The sequence below is a fragment of the Triturus cristatus genome, chromosome 7, assembly GCF_964204655.1.
Source record: "Triturus cristatus chromosome 7, aTriCri1.1, whole genome shotgun sequence".
NCBI classification, from domain to species: domain Eukaryota; kingdom Metazoa; phylum Chordata; class Amphibia; order Caudata; family Salamandridae; genus Triturus; species Triturus cristatus.
Window position 1 is genome coordinate 715,174,779 of NC_140590.1, and position 22,616 is coordinate 715,197,394.

The window sequence follows — 22,616 nt, forward strand, 5'->3', positions numbered from 1 at the left end:
CATACGCAGATTACACTGACATTCTATTTTTCTTTGGGAAGGTGAGGATCTTGCCCCTGATTCTATTAGGCCTTCCATGACTGCTGTGTTTGTCTGGATGCATTAGAAACAGCTGAACACTTGTGAGAAGTTGGCCTGGTATATGCTGTCTACTAGTTATAGTGGGCACCTTCCACCAGTCCAAACAACCCTTATTGATGATAGGTTTAAAGACAACCTTTATTGAAAGCTATCCTAGTGGTAGCTATGGAGAGCAGCCCTCAGGCTAAGTCTTGAAGGAGTGTAAAGCAGCTTGGTTTACCAGATTACAACCTCTTGAATGACTAAATGAAAGGAGAACCACACACGGTATATAGAAAATATATGTATTTATTTCTAAACACTCACTACCAATCTCTTTATGAGATTAGAGTCCCAGATACACAATAATACAGTTCTAAAACGACAGTAAATAGCACAATATACAATGGGCACTAGGGGCGGACCAAACCATTTATTAAGACAGTGGTGTAAGAACCACGACTTGACTAGACACAGTGCCTAGAGCACCTAGAATCGCTGGGACCCCAAGGAACCACCCAAGGTAGTGACATAGGAGACCCACAGGAGATGCGTGCAGTGTGAGAACACAGGCGCGAGCCCCGTACTATTCCATGGGAAAGTCGCGGATGCAATTTTAGAAGTTAAGGACACTTATGAGAGGACTTTGAGTAAACCCCTTTAGACTTAGGGGGTTCTAGGGCCAGCACCCACGAGAGTACCGTAGTACTTGAGTTACCTCACCCAGGGAAGCCGGGTGCATAGGTGTCAAATGGTGTCGGGAATTTCACATAAAACCCAGCACCCTGCCCTCAGGATTAGTAAGGCCTGTCATAGGGGTGACTGAATGTGCAGTGAAATGGAGAGATTTACTGACCCTATATCTCAGTAAGGGGTGCATGGACCACCTTACCCAGGCTGCAGTAGCAGTCCTGTGGTGTCATTTTGGAAGGCTTTCCAGGGGTGGCATAATACATGCTGCAGCCCCTGGTAGGCCTCTGGGGTACCTATGCCCTAGGTACATAGTATACCATATACTAGGGACTTATAAGGGTACCCCAGAATCCAATCTGGAGTGTACCTAAAGAACTGGTAATCAATTTTGAGAGGAAGCAGCTAGGCTGGGGTCCTGGTTAGCAGGGCCCCAGCCAGACCAAAGTCGAAAAACAGTGAAACATCAGCAACAAGCATTGGCATAGCCAATAGGTCTCGCCTTTGGGACCTTATAAGTGTTTAGCCATGCAACAGTTTGAGTTGTTGCACCAAAGATATTGTGCTGCTTAACTAAATATTTGTAAGGTCCCAAAGGCGAGACCTATTGGCTATGCCAATGCTTGGATGCAAGGCGGAGGGGAGAAGGGTGCAAGGCGGATGGGAGAAGGGTGCAAGGCAGAGGGAAAAAGGGTGCAAGGCAGAGGGGAGAAGGGTGCAAGGCAGAGGTGGAGAAGGGTACAAGGCGGAGGGGGAGAAGGGTGCAAGGGGGAGTGCGAGAAGGGTGCAAGGCAGAGGGGAGAAGGATAAAAGGCGGAGGGGAGAAGGGTGCAAGGTAGAGAAGTGTGCAAGTCGGAGGGGGAGAAGGGTGCAAGGCAGAGGGGGAGATGGGTTCAAGGTGGAGAAGGGTGGAAGGCGGAAGGGGAGAAGGGTGCAAGTCGGAAGGGGAGAAGGGTGCAAGGCAGAGGTGGAGAAGGGTACAAGGCGGAGGGGGAGAAGGGTGCAAGGGGGAGTGCGAGAAGGGTGCAAGGCAGAGGGGAGAAGGATAAAAGGCGGAGGGGAGAAGGGTGCAAGGTAGAGAAGTGTGCAAGTCGGAGGGGGAGAAGGGTGCAAGGCAGAGGGGGAGATGGGTTCAAGGTGGAGAAGGGTGGAAGGCGGAAGGGGAGAAGGGTGCAAGACGGAAGGGGAGAAGGGTGCAAGGCGGAAGGGCAGAAGGGTACAAGGTGGAAGGGGAGATGGGTGCAAGGCGGAGGAGGTGAAGGGTGCAAGGTGGAGAAGTGTGCAGGTTGGAGGCGGAGAAGGGTGCAAGGCGGAGGGGAGAAGGGTGAAAGGCGGAGGGGGAGAAGGGTGCAAGGTGGAGGGGGAGAAGGGTGCCAGGTAGAGGGGGAGAAGGGTGCAAGGCGGAGAAGGGTGCAAGGTGGAAGGGGAGAAGGGTGCAAGGTGGAAGGGGAGAAGGGTGCAAGGCAGATGTGGAGAAGGGTGCAAGGCGGAGGGGGAGAAAGGTGCAAGGCAGAGGGGGAGATGGGTGCAAAGCAGAGGGGTAGAAGGGTGCAAGGTGGAGAAGGGTGCAAGGCAGAGGGGTAGAAGGGTGCAAGGCAGAGGGGTAGAATGGTGCAAGGCACAGCATGAGAAGCGTCTACCAGCACCAGGCCTGTCAGTAGTTTTTACGGACCCATATACAAACAACTATGCAGGGCCCTAAGTCACAAGCGCCTGTTTAGAAGTTTAAAAATAAAGTGTTATGGGAAAGAGAAAACACAGTAGCTACAGTCTCCGCCACCAACTAATGGTTTCAAATGCGTCAGCTGACATGAAAAAACACAAAATGCTAGCTTCAAAACCTATGCATAGATTTTATAGCACAAGCACCGGTGCTGTCAAAGTGCAGGGTCTGAGGAAAAGAGTCCCTTTGGAAGTCCTTGAGTGTCTGTATCAAGGTGTGACTGAATCAGTGCTCCCTTTACACGCGGTATCGCAATCAGCGGCTGTCTCCTTCCGAGCGTGGCGATGTCTGGGGCCTCAGAATATATTATGATGGTGCTGAGGCCTCTAAACAGCAGCAGGCTCGGTAATAGCGAGAACATGCTCTGCATACAGCGTGGGCCCGTTCTCATCAGAGCCGCGCTGGCCGGACACGGCTGGGGCTGGAAGCTTCTCATCACAGCCAGCTTGTTTACCAAGGAGACGTGTCCTTGGCAACCACTGTCCCCAAATTCATTCTCTGCAGGTCTCACTAGGGAAGTAGCCGATCCCGAGCTGGCGGGGGCCCGAGGGGAGGCCGCACAGGGCTAAACTCAGAGGGGCCCTTATGAGGGCAGCAACTTCTGCTGGTAGCGAGAGGAGGGGGGTGGGGGGTGCACAGCGAGGGATACAGGTGAGAGCGGGGGAGAGTGTGGAGGGATAGAAGGGAAAGAAGGTGAGAAGGGGGTGAGAGTGGGCGCGAAAGGAGGGAGGGCGCAGGGAGATTCGAAAGGGGGCTCTGGTGAAAAGGGGCGAGACGGAGGGTTTCAAGGTGGGGAGGGATGAATGTAGCAGAGAGAGGAAGAGAAACAGGAGACAGGTGTGATGGGGGAAGGCGGCACAGGGAGGGATACAGGTGAGAAGGGTGTAAAGGAGTGGGGAGGGGAGGTAGCAAAACGAAGTAAAGAGAGGAGCCAGGTGAGTAAGAGAGGTATAAATATATTAGAAAAAGCAGGCATTAGGGAGCGAGAGAGAGAGAGAGAGAGACAGTGCTGGGGCTTGTGAAAAGGGGAGACACGAGAGAAAGTGACTGAGGATGAAACCGATGCAGACAGGGAGTGAGACAGTGAGCAGGTGGGTAAATGAGGTATGGGGAAAAAAGGAAGTGTGTGAGCGTAAGGCCTTGGAGAGATATCGAGGAACGAAGAAAAAGAGAGGCCAGAGGAAGCATTTGTGACTGGAAGGAGGAGGCCGGGTGTGCAGAGAGGCCGCAAGAAGGGGGTGCAGGGCGAGATGAGAGCGGGTCAGCAGCGCGGAAACAGATGGGGGCAAAGGGGATCAGGAATATATAGAGGCGGACAAGGGGAGGCCGACGAGCAGGAGAGAAGGGGAGATCAAAGGGACGAGGAGGCGAAAGAGAGGTGTGCTAAGTGAGTGGTTGAAATGGGGAGAAGGTGGAAGGGGAAGCGACGAAAAGTAGAACAGGTGGAAAAAGAGCTCAAGGAAATCTGATGCTGGAGGGGAAAGAACAACAGATGTAGAGAAGCGCGGGGTGAGAAGGGGTTGAAGGGAAGACAGGGATCAACAGGAAAGAGGTGTGTAGCAAGAGGAAGGGGAGGAGAGGTGTACGAAAATGAGGGAGGAAGAAGGGATCACAACGGAGCCATGAAAGAAAAGTGAGATAAGAAGTGCAAAAAGGAGGTAAAGGGGAGGGGCGTGGTGAAGAGGGGAAGGTTCACAAAGCAGCGGAGAGACACTAAAATGTTATGAAAGACGGTGTTCAGGAAGAAAGTGCAGGGGGTGGGTTAAAGGTGAGAGAGAGGGAAGATCGCAGGTTAGGAGAGATACAGAGAACCAAAGAGGACGGAGAATAGAAAGACAAGAAGAAACGGGATGCCGCTCGCACCAGGGATAACAGGAGGAGAGGCACAGATAACACGAGAAGAAGGCGCGCGGCCGTAAAAGTAACACGGGCGTGAAAATACTGGCTCACTGAGAACAGCAAAAGTGAAAGTGATCGCGATCAAGCGCGGCGAGCGATGCGCTTAATGAGCATGATGAGGAAAGCCACATGGCGCCTCTGCTCGTAAGCGCGTGCACGCGCACATGCACGCAAGCTTTAGGCCGGCCATGGTAGCATTTTTTGAAGCCCTTACTAAAAGTCTCGCCAGACCAGCGCATGCGCTTGGTCAGGCGAGACCTAAAAAGTGGGGGTATCTATGAGAAGCAGATCCTACTCTCCTGCAACACTGACAAGACGTGAATGTACTTTTTTGGCACCCCAACTCCTAGCTGGATGGGGCCCCTCCCCCTGCCCGACCCCAGGTTTCTCAAACGGAGGCAGCCAAGAACCTAGGAGTTAAGTTTGATAATCAGGTATCTTTCCAACCGCAGATTAGTTCAGTGGTTGGAACGTGTTTCAAGCTCTTTCGAGCACTGAAAAAGTTCCTGTTCTTTCTGTCCTTCCCACCCAGGAAAACTGTAAACCAGGCCCCTATTACTTCCAGTTTGGACTACGCTAATGCTGTTTATTTTGGATTGCCGGACTATGTCATCTATGGGTTTCAGGTGGTCCAGAATGCTATTGCACAATTTTTATTGAAACTTCCACGGAGAACCAGGATCTTTAAGCATATTCATACTTTGCACTGGCCCCCTGTTAGGAAGAGAATTCTTTTCAAGAGCCTGATGTTGAATTCTCGTGCTCTACATCAGATTGACCCATGTTACTTGTCCAGCAGAGTTAATTTGTACTGCCCTGCTAGGAATCTCCGGTCTTCTAATCAGGCCTTTGATAAGGTCTCTACAATCTCTCGGGTTAGGACCAGCAGACATTCATTTTCCTTGCTGGGTCCTTCTGAGTAGGATAAACTTCCCCTGAACCCGCGGCAGGAGAGCTCTGAGCATTCTTTTAAAAATAAGTTAAAAACATGTCTTTTTTTACCCTGTAATACCTGATCTAGTGCCAGGACACTCCTAGGGGCATCTGTGCACTCTACAAATATCGTCCATCATCATCATCAACTCACACTTTGCTCCTTCAATCGACATCATTTTGTGCCCTGATGCTCATTATCTCATGGTATAAAATTGCCGGCTGCGCGTGTTAGCCGCTGCATCAAGGTGCGACCTGGCTGCATGTGGCGCGCGCACAGCAATGAATCAAGAGGCAGAGACAGGAGTTGCACTCTCTGCATTCCATGGGTGAAAGCATGAACAGCCCAACCCTACACCTTTTATTAGATGCTGCACGCTGCACGTGGGGGGAAATCAAACGGACAAACGTCTGTGAGGGTCTCTCCCAATCTCCCGATTGTCATTCAGAACAGCCAGCATTGCATCCCTCCCTACCTTCAACTGAAACACAAACATTTAAAGTCCATCCATACGACCAACTCATAACTCGACACAAAGTACCACTGAATCAAGCACACGTCTTTCAGTCACTCCAGGCAGTCTCTGAGTAAGACAGGCAGTGCAGGGTTATCTCGTAAATGATACCTTGTGTGGTCACTCCTGTCACTGGGCTCATGATGGCTAGCGACGGGCCTGTGAAGGGTGGCAGAGGTCCCTCCTGGCCCTCTGAGGGGATCGGATGGTGTGTCGCTCTTTGGGTCAGTATGGCTTGGGTTTGTGCAATATTCTGGTGGTCTTGCTGCTGGCGTTTGAGGCTCCTCGTCTGTACAGCAGTTTGTCAATCCCTCGGCTTCAGGGACTTCTAAATTTGCCTCCCTCCTTGGTGGCCTTGACCGGCTTAAAGAAAGAGATGTTGCAAGTGATTTCTTCCTCACCACGCCGCGCGGGGATCATGGTGCCCTGGCACTGCATTACAACCCATGGGTGTAGTTCGAAAGGGACTCTGACTTTATTCCCTGGACTCCTTTCACAAACACCATGTCACTGGGATGGAAGTCTGACAGCTGGACTCTACGGCGGATACTAGCCCTTTGGTTGGTGTTTCTTCTTATCTGCAAAGTCATAGCATCATTGATGGGTGATGGTGTGCATCTCTTATGGTGTGTAATGGTGTCAGTGATTGCCCACCCCATGCTGATGTGCCCTGGGCATCGTCCGGTGGTGGAATGAGGGATTTGACAATATTCCCACAGCAATGGATAAACTGCTCACTTTAACAGTTGCTGGTTCTCATATGCAATGCAAATGACTTTCTTAAGGGTGCGCATGAAGCGCTTGGCATCCCCATTGGCTAGAGGCTATCTGGGAGTTACTTTCTTGTGGAGGATACCCCAGGACTGTAGAGATGCTGCAAATTCCTGGCTTTGGAAGAGAGTACCATTTTCTATGCGGAGCTCTTGCAGGAGTCTGTGTGTGGCCATAATTATTTCGAGTTTAGGGATCATTTCTGCGGTTAATTGAGGTATTAGTGGCTCCTTTTCAGGGTACTTAGTATAATCATCAATCACGACGAGGGTGTATCACCCATTCGTAAGGCACCCACAGTCCAGGCTGGCACACACTCATGGCTGCTGGGGGCCCCTCTCCGTGATTACTGGGGGAGGTGCTTTAGGTGGGTCGTTGACTTGACACCATCGACAGGACCACACGGTGGCTTCTACCCTTTTCATCCACTAGCAGGAACCAGGCTTTTGCTCTGAGGCGATTCTTGGTTTTCCCCATGCCCTGGTGACAATTGTGGGCAAGTTGCACTGCTTGTGCAACAATCATGATAGGAATTACCAAACTGGGCCCTCATAGTAGGCACCCACTGGCATCAGTCACAAGCTCATGGCGTACGTGGAAGAGTGATTCTAAAGTCCTCTTTGCTTCAAGGGTTCTGTAGGCTCGATGTACCTTGATAGATTTCCAATTTCCAGTCAGGACTGCCGCCAGAGCTAGTTGGAGACACTCATCTTATTCAGTTGCACTGCGGATAATTTCTAGCGATAGAGGTAGTGGTCTGGATCTTTCTACCACATACTCCTCTGTATCTTCACATCCTCTGTCTCCTTCTGAGTGGCCTTGCACGAGTTGTGGGAAAAGGTTGTCAGCGGGGTTGTTGACACCCGGCTGATTGTCCACCTGGCAGTCGTGCACTTGCAACAGAAGCATAAACATCTCGATACGAGGTGACGGTTTGGATGCAAAGCCTTGAAATAGTGGTATTATGATCCGTTGTCACTTTGAAGGGGTGCCCCTAGACATACCGAAAAAAGTGTCTGCACGCCCAGTGAATGGCGAAGGCCTCTCTCTCGCTCTGCGGGTACCTCTGTTCTGTGGCAGTGAGTGATCGACTGGCATATGCTACAGATGCCCACTCACCTTGAGCCTGCTGTTGTACTCGGACGGCCCTTAGTCCCTTGGGCCTTATGTCAACAGCAATGGTGGTTTGTTTGGATTGGTCAAAGTAGGCCAATGTGGTGGCAGCTGAGAAAGCTTCTTTGGTTGCCTGGAAAGCTTGTGCATGCGCTTCACTTCAGGTCCATGGAACTGCTGCCTTTGTGAAGTCTCGAAGGGGCTGGGTGAGGTTAGGCAGGTCTTGTATTAATGTGCTGCAGCAGTTCACCATACCCAAGAAGCTTCGCATCTCCGATACATTGGTCGGTGCAAGTGCTTCCTTGACGTCTCTCGCCTTCTCTGGGTCGGGGGCTATGCCACTCGCTGAGAATGTGTATCCGAAGAAGCTGATCTGTTGTTTCATGAACTCACACTTTTCTCAGTGTAGCATAAGCCCTGAGTCCCAAATTCATTGTAATACTCCCTGGAGACACTCCTGATGCTCTCTCACTGATCAGGCGAGTATGAGACAATGTCGTCGCTAACGTTGATGACGCTGGGCAGTCCTGCTAGTAGTTCATAGATGGTGTTCTGGTATATTTTTGTGGTGCTTGAAATCCCAAAGTTGAGACAAGTTATCGCCAGAGCCCCACGTGTAGAGAATGTGGTTATGTACCTCGAGTCTGGGTGTAGGGGCAGTTGGTGATACCCCGACCACAGGTCCACCTTGAAGAACCACTTGCCTATGTTCAGCTCCCCAATGAGGCTATCAGTGGTGGGGGTTAGGTGGCATTCTCGCTCAATTGCAATATTCGGGAGCTGCATGTACACACAGATGCTGACTTATCTGGGCTGTTTTCTCTTCTTCGCCACAACAAAAGGTGACACCCATAGTGTAGGGCCTGTGACCATTTCAATGATCCCAGCACACTCTAACTTGTCAAGTTCCTTCTCCACTTTGGTCCTCAGGTGAAACGCACCGCGACGATGTCGCAAGGCCACCGGTTTTACTGATTTGTGGCTGTGTAGCCAAACTAATTTGTTGCACTGAACACATCTTCAAACTCAGCAAGTATGTGCGAGAGTTCAAATGCTCATACTTCGAAGGTGCACATGACCAGGTCCATGGTTTCGGCCATGTTGCAACTGACAAGCATGCTCTGGCCTCCTATAGCCACGCAGTTGGTGGTTTTAACACACGTGTCTCCGTGCAAGACTGTGGAATTGAACTTCCCGAGCATTGGCAGTGGTTTTGTTTGTCCATACGGAAATACTCTGACTTTGGCAAGCACCGGTGGCTCAGCATGGCCTGGTACTTCTCTGCTGACATAATGTCTCTGGATGCTCCCATGTCAATGGTTGCCGTGATCATGTGTTGGCTGGCTAGGAGCTAGCATTGGGGGATGATCTAGAGGTGGCAGTGCTGTTGCTGACAGTGAACACTGTGTGTACTGTGCATTCCTCTGTGTCATCACCATCCATCACGTCAGCGCCACCCTCTGCTGAAGGAATGGCATGTACAGTCTCTTTTTCGGTTTTTTGCTTAGACGACCTACACACCTTGGCAAAATGATTATATTTTCCACATGCCGTGCACTTCCGTCCCTTTGCTGGGCAGTCTGACAGCTTGTGTGACATTTTGACATCAGACAGCCTCTTCATGGGAGGGATGTTGTGCTACGGTAGGACAGCGTTGACTGGTTCCACTTTGATCGCCCTATGGAGAGCAGCTTCCATGTAGGACGCTCAGGCATTCTACAACTCCTTTGATCTGCGGAGCATGAGTATGTCTCTTTGGGAATTGCCAGACTCCTGCAGTGTGACTTCTCACAACTTGGAGGAGGCACAGCCTTGAATGATTTGGCCTCTAATCTCTTCTTGTGTGAGGTAATGTTCCACTGCCTTAGGTGGGGTAATATGTCATTGACCTCCTCAGAAAGTTGCTGCTATGGGCCACTGCCCAACCCCTCAGTGACCCAGGCCAAAAGGCTCTTCTAGGCCCTTTCTATAAGTTTGTCGAGCTGTAGTAAGCTCCTCCGACCCTCGACGCAAGGCAGTGCCCCAGCAACACATATGTGAAGGGCACCGAGCCAGCCCTTGCCCCTCTGCAGCATGAGCACTGCTTGCTGGATACTCTGCTGGGCAGCTGTCGAGTGGGAGGATTCGCTGGGGAAGAGGGCCCCCTTACCTCTATGTTGCGTGAGTAGATCTTGCCATTGTAGAATTGTTGGCTGCGAGTGTCGGACGCTGCGCCGCGTTGCGGTCTGTTGCATGTGGTGAGTGCGTGGCAGTGAATGAAAAGGTGGAGACTGGAGTTGCACTCTCCGTGTTCCATGAGTGACTGTCTGAACAGCCCCGCCCTACACATTGAATCAGATGCTGCATGTGGTGGAGACCAAACAGACACATGTCTGCCAGGGTTTCTCCTGATCTCCCCCATGTCATTTTGAAAAGACAATATTAAACAGGTCACCTTTGGCACTGGGCCATGACAGTGACTGTAACTGTTTGTGTGTGTGCACTCTTTCCTGTGAGTCTGTGTGACTTAGCGACAAAGGCTATCCGTGGGTGTAGCAGTCAGATGTGTGTGTTACTATAAGAAGAACTCAGTGGGTGTTGTCAATACTTGTCTTTGAAGGGGATGTTACTTCTACCTAACTCAATAACACTCATTGTTCTTGACTTTGGGAGGAATGATGACATTTTTAAATCAGAATGGTGGCATACAAGTAAAAAAAACGGATCTTTGTTGTCGATATTTTACCCACTAAGTGACTCGCTTACTGATCCATCACGTGGCTTGGTTTAACATAAAGTCATTTTTGGTTGCGTATGACTTCTTGTATTTTCCCAGTATCTTCTGTTGTCTAGGTGTTGTTAAACTTTGTGTGGAGATAGATCCTGTCTGTATTTTTTTTCAGTATAATCCGTTTATTAAAGCAGGCAAGTAAGGTGTCTGTAGTGCAAATGAAAGTGGTTAGCGGGTGCAGCATTGTGACCTCCTTACTCATAAAAGTGTGATTGGTGGGACTTGTGCTTCGGTTAGAGTGTATGTGTATGTGTCACCTGTCCTTAATGTGCAAATTGTTGCCTGCTAATTATAAGTTTTCCTAGGTGAAAATGCTCCAAAGGACTCGGCCGGAGGGGTGGAGTGTGGTGAGAAGTTGGGGACGGGGTGGTGGTGATCTTCAACATATATGCGTCTGGCCTCCTGCCTTAGTATGCCAACTGCTGTCTCCTGGTTCTGTTTATTTCTGATGAGAGGGTCCCCAAAGACGGGTCAGGGCTAGAAACCTTCCCCTAATATGCAAGGGCCATCACTGGGAGAATTACTTTAAGTAGCATGCCCGTCTACATGTATGTGTTTGCGTCTCCTTTTCTTAGAGCGCAAACTATGTGTTGCTTCCTTCCCTTACTTTCAGACTACACCCCTTCATTTGTCTCACCTGGCTACCCACAGTCCACCCTCATTGCATCCTCCCAGCAGTCCCTATTTAGTTCTTGCCCCTTCTTTGCTTCAGATCGGTAGTCTGTTCCATAAATCTATGATTATCAGACAAATCCGGTGTACTGAAGATATTGCTCCACCTACAAATTATCCTCCGGGTCTCTGGGGTTAAAAGATGTTTCATGTAGCAGGGAACATTTATCCGTCGGTTTTTGATGTACAGATGTCACCAAACCACGGGCACTGGCTACAACAAATGAATAGGTCATTGAAGACCGAATTAAGAATATGTACTGTCTTTGTTAAGACGTTAAGACATCAGGTGGACATTAAATGGCGAGACATCTAACGAGATACTTTCAGAGTCAGACAGAACTGGTTGTGGAGGCCTGCTGATCAGTAAAAGGGATCAGAATTGAGCACATGAGCTGTATTTACATCTGCCTAGTCTGCCTAGTTTTTTTCAATTTTCTCATGAAAAAAGGAGAGGTTTTCACAAAGCTCAATAAAGCAAGTAACATGATGCTTGCATGTTTTGGGCTCAGGGAAAGATGCAACTGTTTTGAAAATCTCTCTAGACCCTTTGGCACCACATGCAATCTGGTCCTAAAAAGTCAGCCTGGGCTTGACGAATGGAACAATAATATTCCTTAAGGACATATTTAAAATTTGTTTGTCAACATAATTGTTTTTTTTCCGCCATGCATGTTCTAGCCTCCCACGTTTGTTTTTTCCACCTTCAAAGCAGCCAAGAACCTGGGGGCCGAAGGACAGTATCTGGAGCAGATCTCACATCTGACAGCAGCAATAGAGTCAATAGCCGATGACAGACAGTTATTTGTTGAAGTGGTGTCATGTCCAGATCTCCCTTGAATGTGGGAGGTTGCCTGGATAGATTCTGTGGCAAGTTGGCCGCATATACTTTAAACCAAGGGCAAGAAGAGTAAAGGTTATTGATGGGTAAGACAGCTTTGGAGGAAGGTTAAAAGACATCAGAATAAGATTATACCCCCATTGACACCCCTTTAGAGCCTTAATATAAACAGGGGTTTGCTGCTATGAAAATGGATTTCACTGGGTAATCGAAGATGTACTACATGAGGTGTGGCAGTCTGGGGTTTATTTTTGTTTGGTTACCCTCTGAGTGGAGGGCATTCCTTGTCTCCTTTAAATTCCCTGTAAGCTCCCTGTTGTAAAAACAGTCTGTATTTATGAGACCTCAAGGACCCCAGTGAAAGAAGGCACCTGCACAATAAAGAGGAGCTCTTCCTGGTATTTTCTGATTGGAATAATTCCTCTATATAGGTGAGATCCTTCAAACCCCCTTCTTTTTTCAGATAATTGTGCCCAATGTAGTAGTTGGAACAATCAGAAATTATCCCCAAGAGTAACACTGAAAAGATAAAAAAAAGCATCATAAACCCTCAGCCTGTTCTTATTAAACAGATCCCCCCAGCATTAAGGGAGTATCCCATTTCCATATTTGGAAACCCATATCAACTACCCTACAGTGGAAGTCAGGGTTAAGTTTTACAGGTGTCCATGGGGATTAGTAAGATATATGGGTCAATGTGAATATGATAGGTAAGGCCTTTCCTATATCTTTCCTGGACTGTTTTGGTAATCATAACACATGAGGGACTGGGTTGGTTGAGTGTTCTTGATCAAGAAGGCCTTGTTGGGCAGAAATGTGTCCATTCTAGGGCAGACCAAAGTTGGGCCGTATAAACATAGTTTTATATATGTGGGAAGGCAACTTCCCCATCTCCTGCAGGTTGGTTTAGTTCTAGTCTATTGACCCTTATTTGTTTATTGTTCCACATAAAGGATTCCAAATTTCCTGAACTTCTTTAAGCATACATAGAGGATTTCCAAGGGTAGTGCTTGTCCTACATAGGGAACCCTTGGTAGAAAGTTCATGCTCCTTGATGGGCCCCGTAAACTAGGGGTGGGCGGAATTTGCGAAATCCACTTTCGCAAATTATCGTGAAAATGTTAAAAATTATCGCAAACACGTGGAAATATCGCGAAGATGCGGAAGTTTTTTTCCCACATGTTCGCGAGATTTTCTGCATGGTTGTGGCTCGCCAATTTACCCATGTGGTTGCTCGCGGGCGCGTACATCTTGTTTTCAGTTGTCTCGTGGTGCATGATCGCGAGAAGAAAGACGTGATCGCGCGACGCATGACGTCACTGCGGGCGCGAACTGTCGCGAGACAGCGCACATGGCTAAAAACAATACAACATCTCATGGAGAACGCGACCGGATCAAGAAATCTTGTCGGCGAAAGCAGGGATTCAGGTAAGGCGATCGCGCGCGCGCGAGAATGTATTATTTTACAGCGCAAGCAAGAACCAAATTATCGCTAAGCTGCGGAATGCGGAAATTTTGACATTTTCGCGCTTTCTGCGGAACGCGAAAATGTCAAATTATCGCAATTTCCGCAAACGGAACAAAATTTTCGTCCAGGCCTACCGTAAACCCATGTAAGAAAGGTATCTATAGTTTCTAATAGATCTTAGCATTAAGAGGGTTGATATGTGTTGATCTCCTGGGTCAGAGACAAGGCTACAATCCCCATCTTGCTTACGAAGCACAATTCAAGGGTGGCTCCCCTCGAAGACAGCGTTACAAATAATGACAGTAAGTATAGTTCCGTGAGTATGTTAAGCATAGGCAACAGCGACTCCAGTTCTTTTTGCTTCATGACATACTCACACGTTGCCACATGTGGTTTGGCACACATGCCCAGGATTTATGTATGTCAACAAATTGCTTCCCTCAGAGACCACATTAATAAACACTGCCTTCCAACCATGCACAGCAAACAGGATACTGCTTACCTGCCCGTGGGGTAAGCACGTTGAAATAGCGTTAAAAGGTAGAAAAGTGCAATACAAATGATGAAATACAAGAGAACGTGATGTTCTCTATTTGCAATATGTCATGCAATGAATACCACACCACAGATATGTTTTGTATTTACAATATGTAACAGAATGAACACTGACAGCACATTCATTAGGGCAATCTAACTTCTATGCTCTTGTCATCATGTTCTGATTAAGCACTTCACAGGTGCAAGCGTGTGACCCGCTAGTATTCTAACAATGGGGACCACACCTGTTGCTACACATCAGCTAACGAACGACTTCACATGGGATTTAGGGAACAAGTTTTGAGGCAAAAGCCGAACATTTGAACATTTTTGTCTGGAGGTGGCACAGACGGAAAATACTGATACTGTTTGTAAGTCTACTAAAAGTGCTGATATTAATTTTAGAAGAAAAAAAACATGCTGTCGTCTCTGAGGTGTAAAACGGGTGAAAGTGGAATCTGGTGAAAGGACATGTCCCAGACCAGCCTGACCTGTTCTGAGCTGGGAACTCTTGAGTTCACCACTTACCTGAGGGGGGTGACTCAGAACCTGCATAAATGCTTTGGTTATTTTATTAAACAGGTTTTAAGAACTCCAAAGTGTGAAAAATCTGTGACAGAGATAATCTTCGTAAAATAACTAAGCCGTAAATTGATGTGAACATGTAGATTTTCACTTTTTGTAAACAGATGTCATGTGCCACAGAACCCCGGGCAATGCGCTCACCAGCCATGTAAGAACAAGTCAAAGCAGGCGAGCCATTCAAGCGGAGCTAGCTAGCATAATTCTTACTCCAGAGGCTATCTCGAAAGCTGTCCATTCCCTAGAACCCACCAACTAACAAGAACAGTATCATGAGCTAAAGAAATCGTCAACAAGGGCTAACGGAAAAAACAAGCGAAAAAACAGGGGTGAGGTTGCGTTGACGAGCGACAGCATTACTCATCATGTAATCAAATCACATTATCACAATACACCAAATACTAAAGTTTTCCGACTCACTATCGTGATCAAGTATGAAATTACCTCTACGTCCCTCGTCCTCGACCCAGTCATAACTAATGAGGTATTCCACATGACAGGAAACAAAACAGGAAACGCTTTTAGGCTCCACCCACCCTCCCGTCAGGGGCTATAAGTATATAGCCAACAGAAAGCATATCCTGTTTTGTTTCCTGTCAGTGGACCTGACGGGGACGCTGGGGTAGGTGCTGGGCACTTACCTGCTTCGTGTTGGCCTGTGGTTTCCTCCTCTGCTGGGCTTTGGGGACGCTCATGGACCTTCGTGGGACTTCCTCGAGTCGGGCTGCTGGGCTTCCTGGACTCTTCAGGCTCCTGGATGCTGGTTCTGCTGGGCTGCGCTGGCTTCCTGGGACCCTGCTGCTGCTCCTGCTGTTGACAGTCAGTCCTTCCCTGTGGGTGTCTCCTGGCCTCCTGTTGTGCTCCATTGGTATTTTCAATGGTTTGTGGAGCCTCAGTCCCCGCTGGTGGAGCGCCCGGGGTGGGGTCAGGGCGCTCCGTATGCGGGCTGCCTGTGTGGTGGGAGCGCTCAGGTTGGGGTCCGGGCGGTCCCTGCTGTTTTCTCTGGGGAGCACTCGGGTTGCACCAAGTGCTCAGCTTCTGCTGTTTGCAGCGTCTGGGAGCGGAGCGCCCAGATTGGGGTCCGGGCGCTCCATGTGCTTTTCCTTGGTGCACTCGATTTTCCCCGAGTGCTCCGTGTTTCTGCAGCTCCGGGCGGGGCCTTCATTGTAGAGCGCCCGGTTTGGGGTCCTGGCGCTCCGTTGGTATTTTATTTGAAGCGCTCAGGTTTTCCCGTGTGCTTCGCTTTCGCGCCCTCCGGGCGGGTCCTTTGTTGTGGAGCGCCCGGGGTGGGATCCGGGTGCTCCGTATAGTATACTGTGCCTCGGGAGCACTCGGGTTGGGTCCGAGTGCTCCGCTTTCTTTGATGCTGCCATTGATGCACCCGGGTGGGCTCCGGTTGCGCTTTTCCTTCGGGTGCCGGTTTGGTGCCTTCGGCGGCCGCGCACTGTGTTTCTTTATTTTGGAGTTTCTGGCCACGCCCCCTCCTGCCTTGCTTTCGTTTTCCCTCAGCTGTGTGCTTGGGGGCAGTTTACTGTTTCTGTTTTGTTTTGTAAGGAGGGGGTGTCGCTTTCGCTTCAGTTCTTCCTGTGTTTGGCATGCTGGTTCCTACTTTTGGTGTTACTTCATTTGCTAGTTGATTCTTGATGGGGAAGCATCACAGAAAGCGGAGACATGAGTCTCCTGTTTCCTCTTCCTCTTCCTTTGCGGACAGTGGGGATCCTGTCCCTGCGGGGAAGCGCCCGAAGTTGGATGACGACAGGTTGAAGTGCCTGATTTTGGAGACTTTGTCTGACCTAAAGTCCTCCAAGCAATCTCATGGCAGTCCTTCTGGTGGGGGCGTTGCCCTCTATTCAGACATTTCTTCTTCCGATTCTTCTGGTGAGGCTTCCTTGGGGGCAGTGGATCTGAAGGGCAAATGTATTTCCAAAGAATTGTTGCCTGATTTGCTTTCTCATGTGCGTGAGAACATGGGCTTTCCTGATGATGCTCTGGCCAGTACTTCCTCGGATGCTGTCTTGCCGCAAATTCGGAAGCCTGTTGCTACTTTGCTTCCTATTCATCCCTTTGTGATGGATGTCCTCTTGAATGAGTGGAAGGACCCGGATCACATTAAGTTGCAGCACTTCATGTCGAAGCTTTATCCTTTACAGGACATGGAGGAGTCCTTTACTGAGTCTGTGCGTGTGGATTCCATTGTCTCAAGTTTGGTTGGTCGTCCTTCCATGGCGGATGATAACATTCTTCGTGATGGGGTGGATAAGAAGGTTGACTCTGCTTTGCGCAAGTCTTATGCTGGTTCTCACCTTGCCATCCGTTCTGGTATCTATGGAGCTTATGTCGCTCAATCTCTGTTGACTGACTTTAAGACTTTGTTTTCAACGATGCAGGAGGGTGGCTGTTGCCCGGATTTGCTGGAATCTATGGAGCATCAGGCTGAATTCCTCTAGGATATTGCCTTCGATTCTGTGCGCGCTTCTGCCTTGTCCTGTGTTTCCTCTATCGCTGCTCGTCGGAATCTGTTGTTGAGAGGTTGGAATACGGATGCCGCCCAGAGGTCCATGGCTTTACGTTTGCCCTTTACTGGCCCTCGTCTCTTTGGGGACGCTCTTGAGGATCGGCTGCATAAGGTGTTCAAGGAGCGTAAGCATTCCTTGTCCTTCAGACGGCAGCCTTCTTGAAAGGATTTTTCCTTTTCTCAGGCCAAGACTTTTCACCAGCCTTCCAGGTTTCAGCAGTCCTCCTTTAAGGGCCCTTGGGGTGCTGGTAGAGGTTTCCCTCGGAAGTTCCAGAAGAAGCCTCCCCGTGATGCTGGACCGGGGCCGCAGCGTTCCTGACTATGCCACTCCGGTCGTGGGTTCCGCTGGTGTGGCACCCCAGGTTGGTGGGAGGTTGCGATTGTTCCTCCCCGCTTGACGTCTGACGACCTCCGATCAGTGGGTCCTGGAACGGGGGTATCGGATCGAGTTTCTGTCCCTTCCTCCTCCCTCGGGCATGGTGCAGACTCCGACTCCATTGTGCCGGTCCCGTCGTCAGTCCTTGGTGGCCGGTGTTCACGCTCTGTTCTTGAAGAAGGCGATTGTGCCTGTTCCCCGGTTGGAGTGGGGTCTGGGGACCCATTCGATTGTTTTCCTGGTTCCGAAGGTCACAGGGGGGTTTCGGATTGTAATCAATCTCCAGAGTCTGAACTTGTTTGTGCGGAAGATTCCGTTCAAGATGGAGACTTTGCAGCAGGTGGTTCCTCTGATTCAGGCCGGCTGGGTGTTTGCTACTCTGGATCTCCAGGACGCTTATCTTTATGTGCCCGTGGCTCTGGAGGATCAGAAGTTTCTGCGGTTCTGCCTGGGGGGTCATCATTGGCAGTTCTGTGTCCTTCCATTTGGTCTCAGGTCTGCTCCCCGAGTATTCACCAAGGTTGTTGCTCCCTTGGTGGCCCATGTTCAACTCCGGGGAGTGTCGGTGTTCCCCTACCTCGACGATTGGCTGCTCAAGGCTCCTTCTCCGGCGGTCCTGTCTCTGAACCTGTCCTTGACCATCCTTACGCTAGAACAGCATGGGTTTCTTGTGAACTTTCCGAAATGTCAGCTCCTTCCTGCTACTCGGCGACCTTTCATAGGGGCCGTCTTCGATTCAGTCCTGGGCAAGGTGTTCCTGCCGGATTCAAGTACTGCTCTTCATTTCTTCCAGGCCCGTCTGCTGGGGTGCAATGTCCTGGTGTGGTCGGACAACTCCGTGACTGTGGCTTACATCAACCACCAGGGCAGTACTCGTAGTCCTTCGTTGAAGTTTGTGGCCTGTGCAATAGCGGGTTGGGCAGAGTGTCATCTTCTGGCCCTCTCTGCTCAGCATATCCGGGGAGTGGACAATGTGGTGGCGGACGCCTTAAGTCGCAGGTTTCCATCTTCTCTGACCCTGTGTCTCTCCCCCAAGATTTTCTGGTTGATCTGTCGGAGGTTCGGGACTACCCTGCTGGACTTGTTTGCCTCCCGGGCCAATGCCCAACTCCCCCTCTTTTGTTCTCAGACTCCGGAGTTGGGTGCTTTGGGGTGGGGGCGTTGTCTCTTCAGTGGCCCCCTTGGTTGCTGTACGCCTCCCCCCCTTCCCCCTGATTCCTGCCTTCTTGCTGAAGTTCCAGCGGGTGGGTGTCCGGGTGGTGGCGGTCCTGCCTCACTGGCCACGGAGGTCCTGGTTCCCGTTGTTGTTGAGACTGGCAGTGGACCCTCCTTGGATTCTTCCCCGCTACCCGTCTCCCCTGCGGTCTCCCTCTCCCTCCCTCCTGGTCCCTCTCACCCTGGCGGTCTGGAGGTTGAACGGATGTCTGTTGGAGTCCGGGGTTTGTCTGATCACCTCATCACTGTGATGCAGGGGTCCCGTAGGAGTTCCACTTTGTCCTCCTACTCTAAGCATTGGGCTTCTTTCTCCTCCTGGTGTTCGGGGTTTGGTCTCTCTCCTGTCGCTTCTATCCTTCAGTTTTTCTTGGATGGGATTCAGAATAAGTATGCCTTGTCTACTCTGAAGGGGCAGTGGGCTGCCATTCGGGCTTTTCCGGGATCCGGCTTCGCTTCCGTCTTCGGATGGATTGTTGGTTTCCCGGTTGTTCCGGAGTTTCTCTCTGTCCTCTCCTTCTACTCGTTCTCAGGTTCCTCCTTGGGATCTTTCTTTGGTCCTGGGTGCTCTGCAGTCCTCTCCTTTTGAGCCCCTGGAGTCTGTGGTCCTTAAATTCCTCTCTTTTAAGGTGGCTTTTTTGGTTGCTGTTACTTCTGCTCGGCGGTTGCGTGAGCTCACTGCCTTGCGTTGTTCTCCTCCCTTTTTGCGTTTCCTGGATGGAGCAGTGGTCCTTTCTTTGGATCCTGGGTTTGTTCCGAAGATTTGTTCTCATTTTCATTGCTCTCAGGATTTGATTCTTCCTTCTTTCTGTCCTTCTCCTTCCTCGCCTGCTGAGTTGTTGCTTCACTCCCTGGATGTGAGACGTGCATTGTCCATTTATGTTGCCCGCCCTGCGGAGTTTCGCTCTTCGGACTCCCTCTTTGTGACCTTTGGTTTGGCTGGTCGGGGTAAGGCTGCCTCCCGTCTAACTCTGGGGCGCTGGATCAAGACTGTCATTTTTATGGCTTATCAGGGCTCTGGTGTGCCTTGCCCTTTTGGGGTTCAGGCCTATTCCACTAGGGGTGTTTCTGCTTCCTGGGCTGCCTTTCATGGGGTTTCCCTTGATGAGATCTGTCGGGCTGGGACTTGGGCACCTGATTTTTTGTACGGCACTATCGTCTGAATTGTGCTTTGTCTGACCGGACCAATTTTGGTTGTGGTGTGTTGCGTGCTGTGGGGGTTGTTCCCCCTCATTGATTCTGTTTGTTTATTAAATTTTTTACTTGCTGCACTCCATTTTTGTGTTCGGTCTCTGTTCTCTGTGTGGTTCACCAAAGGCCTGCTTGGAGGGTTGCTTTGGTATGCCTCATTAGTTATGACTGGGTCCTACTCGTCCTCGACCCAGTCATACTTCCCACCCGCCCTCCCTGTTCAGGCCTTTGTTGCTTGGTATGTCAGGATGTGCTTTCTGTTGGCTATGTACTTATAGCCCCTGACGGGAGGGTGGGTGGAGCCTAAAAGAGTTTCCTGTTTTGTTTCCTGTCATGTGGAATACCTCATAAATTATGACTTGGTCGAGGACGAGTACGACTAAGAGTAATGGGGATTACCGGTAAGTAATCATAGCATTAGAGCAGAATCGGACAATAGAAAACAACCAACAAAAAAAAGGACAGTAATCACTTGGAAAGAACAAAAACACAGGAAACCATGCTCAAGGCTTGTTCCTCAGTCACTCTGGGAAGGAGCGAGCAGCCCCAACTTGAGCAAAGCGGCGAGTGGCCCCTTTGCATCTCTCTTCACTAATCACTACGCAACGTGGTGCAGGAGCGACGCAAATTTAAAATGAGATTTATAAAACCATACAAGGCCGCCTTCAGTGGCCCTGAGCGAGTTCATAAATCGTGAGTAATTCAACACAAAGCAAATTGCATTGTTGCATTACTCTGCGCCAGGGCGGCATTTCCATGAGTGTTGCGTGGGAGTTCCCGTGTTGCGTGGGAGTTCCCATGCAACTTCAATGGATTTTGCCGCATTCACAGATTCACCAGAAATGGTACACCTAGCAATGTGCCATAAACGTACGTCTCCTCAGGTGAGGTGTGACGAGGAGAAATATCTTTATTTCTTCTTTTTTTCGATTTTCTATGTGAGCTGCATTGTGCAGCACACATAGGAAGAGGAAAAATCCTCAGGAGATTCTTTTTATGCAGGAAGGTGCTCCTTCCTGCACAAAACAATCCTCTTTAAATGCAGGCACAGGGTGCCAGGGTATCTGCGTTGGCACTAGGCAGCCAAAAGGGCACCAGCCCAGGAAAAAAGCAGGAATCCACCGTATTGCATTAAAAACAGTACATTCCTTCACTTTCCTAATCATGCAGTGCAGCACAGCAAGGTGACTTGCTGTGCTGCACTGCGAGACTTGGCCATAAATATAGCTCTATTTCAATTTACCATAAACCTCATTGGGTCTTTTGAACTCCAAAGAGAGGCTGGCTTGTCTGGTGCCATCATTTCCTTTTGTAGGATAAAGTTGTTTCCTCCTCTCCCAGATTTCCATAACTACCATAAGTCAAAGAAAAAATGGGTTAAAGTGGTACCATATCGTAAAAAATATAAAAATCTACCCTAAGGGAGTGAAAGCAATTTTAAGTGGAATTAGGTCAAATTCTCCCAGAAATGCTGACAATGACCAAATTGGTACTGAGACCTCTGAAAAACATTCCATTCAGTTATTTTCTAGTTATAGGTTAAGACATATACGAGTGTGCAACCTTTATATGGCACCTCCAGGATGGGGTTCATCTTAAAAACATGCTGGGCTATTACCCATCCTGTGTGGCATGCTTCATCATCGAGTCAGCTCCTACGTGTGGCTGCCTGTAGCCACTGTATGCTCCTGTTGGGTGCCTATGCTGTGTTTAGCCAGGACACACTTTTTAAGCCTGGTTTGATGAGTGATGGCAGTGTTTTTCTACATGACAGTGCTAGATTGTTAAAACTGTATAGCGGTAGGTAGCTTATTAGTTTTCACATTGGCCTCCGAACATGTTAAAAACAAGTAGCGCAAAAGGGCTTTTAGTACCCATCAATGTGTTCCATGTCAACTAAAACTAAGGGCCTAATTAAGAAAAAATATTTCCACTAATGCTATCTACCTGTTGTTTTTCTCCACATGTGAATATGGCCGTCAAGTACTATATGGGCCACAACTGCAAAACTTTAGCAATTGGGATCACTAATGTCACTTTAACAAGGGAAGTACTAATTGAGTTACCTTTTAACATAGATTTATTTTTGCAGAAATGGTCCAAAAAATCTCTGATCTATCCCGATGCCTTTTCCCAAGCTGTGTGTGAAGTTAAATTTTATGTGACTAGGTGATTCCATTCCATATCAACACTCAATCCCTGGGTATGTGTGGATAATTTGAAAATCCAGCATTGTTCTGTTTTTCAAACAAGATCTCATAAAAGAGAGTCACCTCCCCATTGACTGTTCATTGTAAGTCATTCTCATAGTGACCATTCTGTGCGAGGTCAGTTAACAGTTCGGCAGTTTTGCATATCTTAAAGTGCCTTGTGTTTTGGATTCACTATTCTGACTGGATTGTGATGGCCAAGAATACAATTCCTACTATATCAAGCACAAAGAAGTTTTGGGTATTTTCTGTATAATTTTGGTGATGATGTTTTGCTGCTGTGTGGGGCCACTTATCCCCTCTCCCCCAAGACGATAGTACTGTGTATCTCATTCAAGGATGGCCCTCATTATTTCAGTCATTGCACACATACCCGTCGGTGTCAGTTAAGTGGCTTAACATCCTCTAATTCAATAACTGGTGACTTTGGTCGATGGTGATTTGTGTTTCAGACGGCGTTTAAGGCAGTACACCATGCATGCTCAGAAGAGTCTTCCCTTTTCTACCTATGTCCTCAAGGAAAACGCTGGTACAGGCA

The 22,616-nt window shown here is 49.2% G+C and overlaps 1 protein-coding gene across 2 annotated transcripts in view; it reads left to right on the top strand.

Moving 5' to 3' along the window:
* The window catches only part of LOC146810405 (alpha-N-acetylgalactosaminide alpha-2,6-sialyltransferase 2-like), a 252,735-nt gene that overhangs the window by 13,900 nt on the left and 216,219 nt on the right, over nt 1-22,616 (top strand). The window contains exon 1 of one of the 2 annotated variants that reach the window (XM_085617403.1): nt 15,228-15,393. The exons of the other annotated variant lie outside the window; for it this stretch is intronic. The gene's annotated coding sequence lies outside the window, so the exon portion shown is untranslated. Of the gene's footprint in view, nt 1-15,227; nt 15,394-22,616 lie in introns of those variants that run through there. 2 annotated transcript variants of the gene reach the window in all.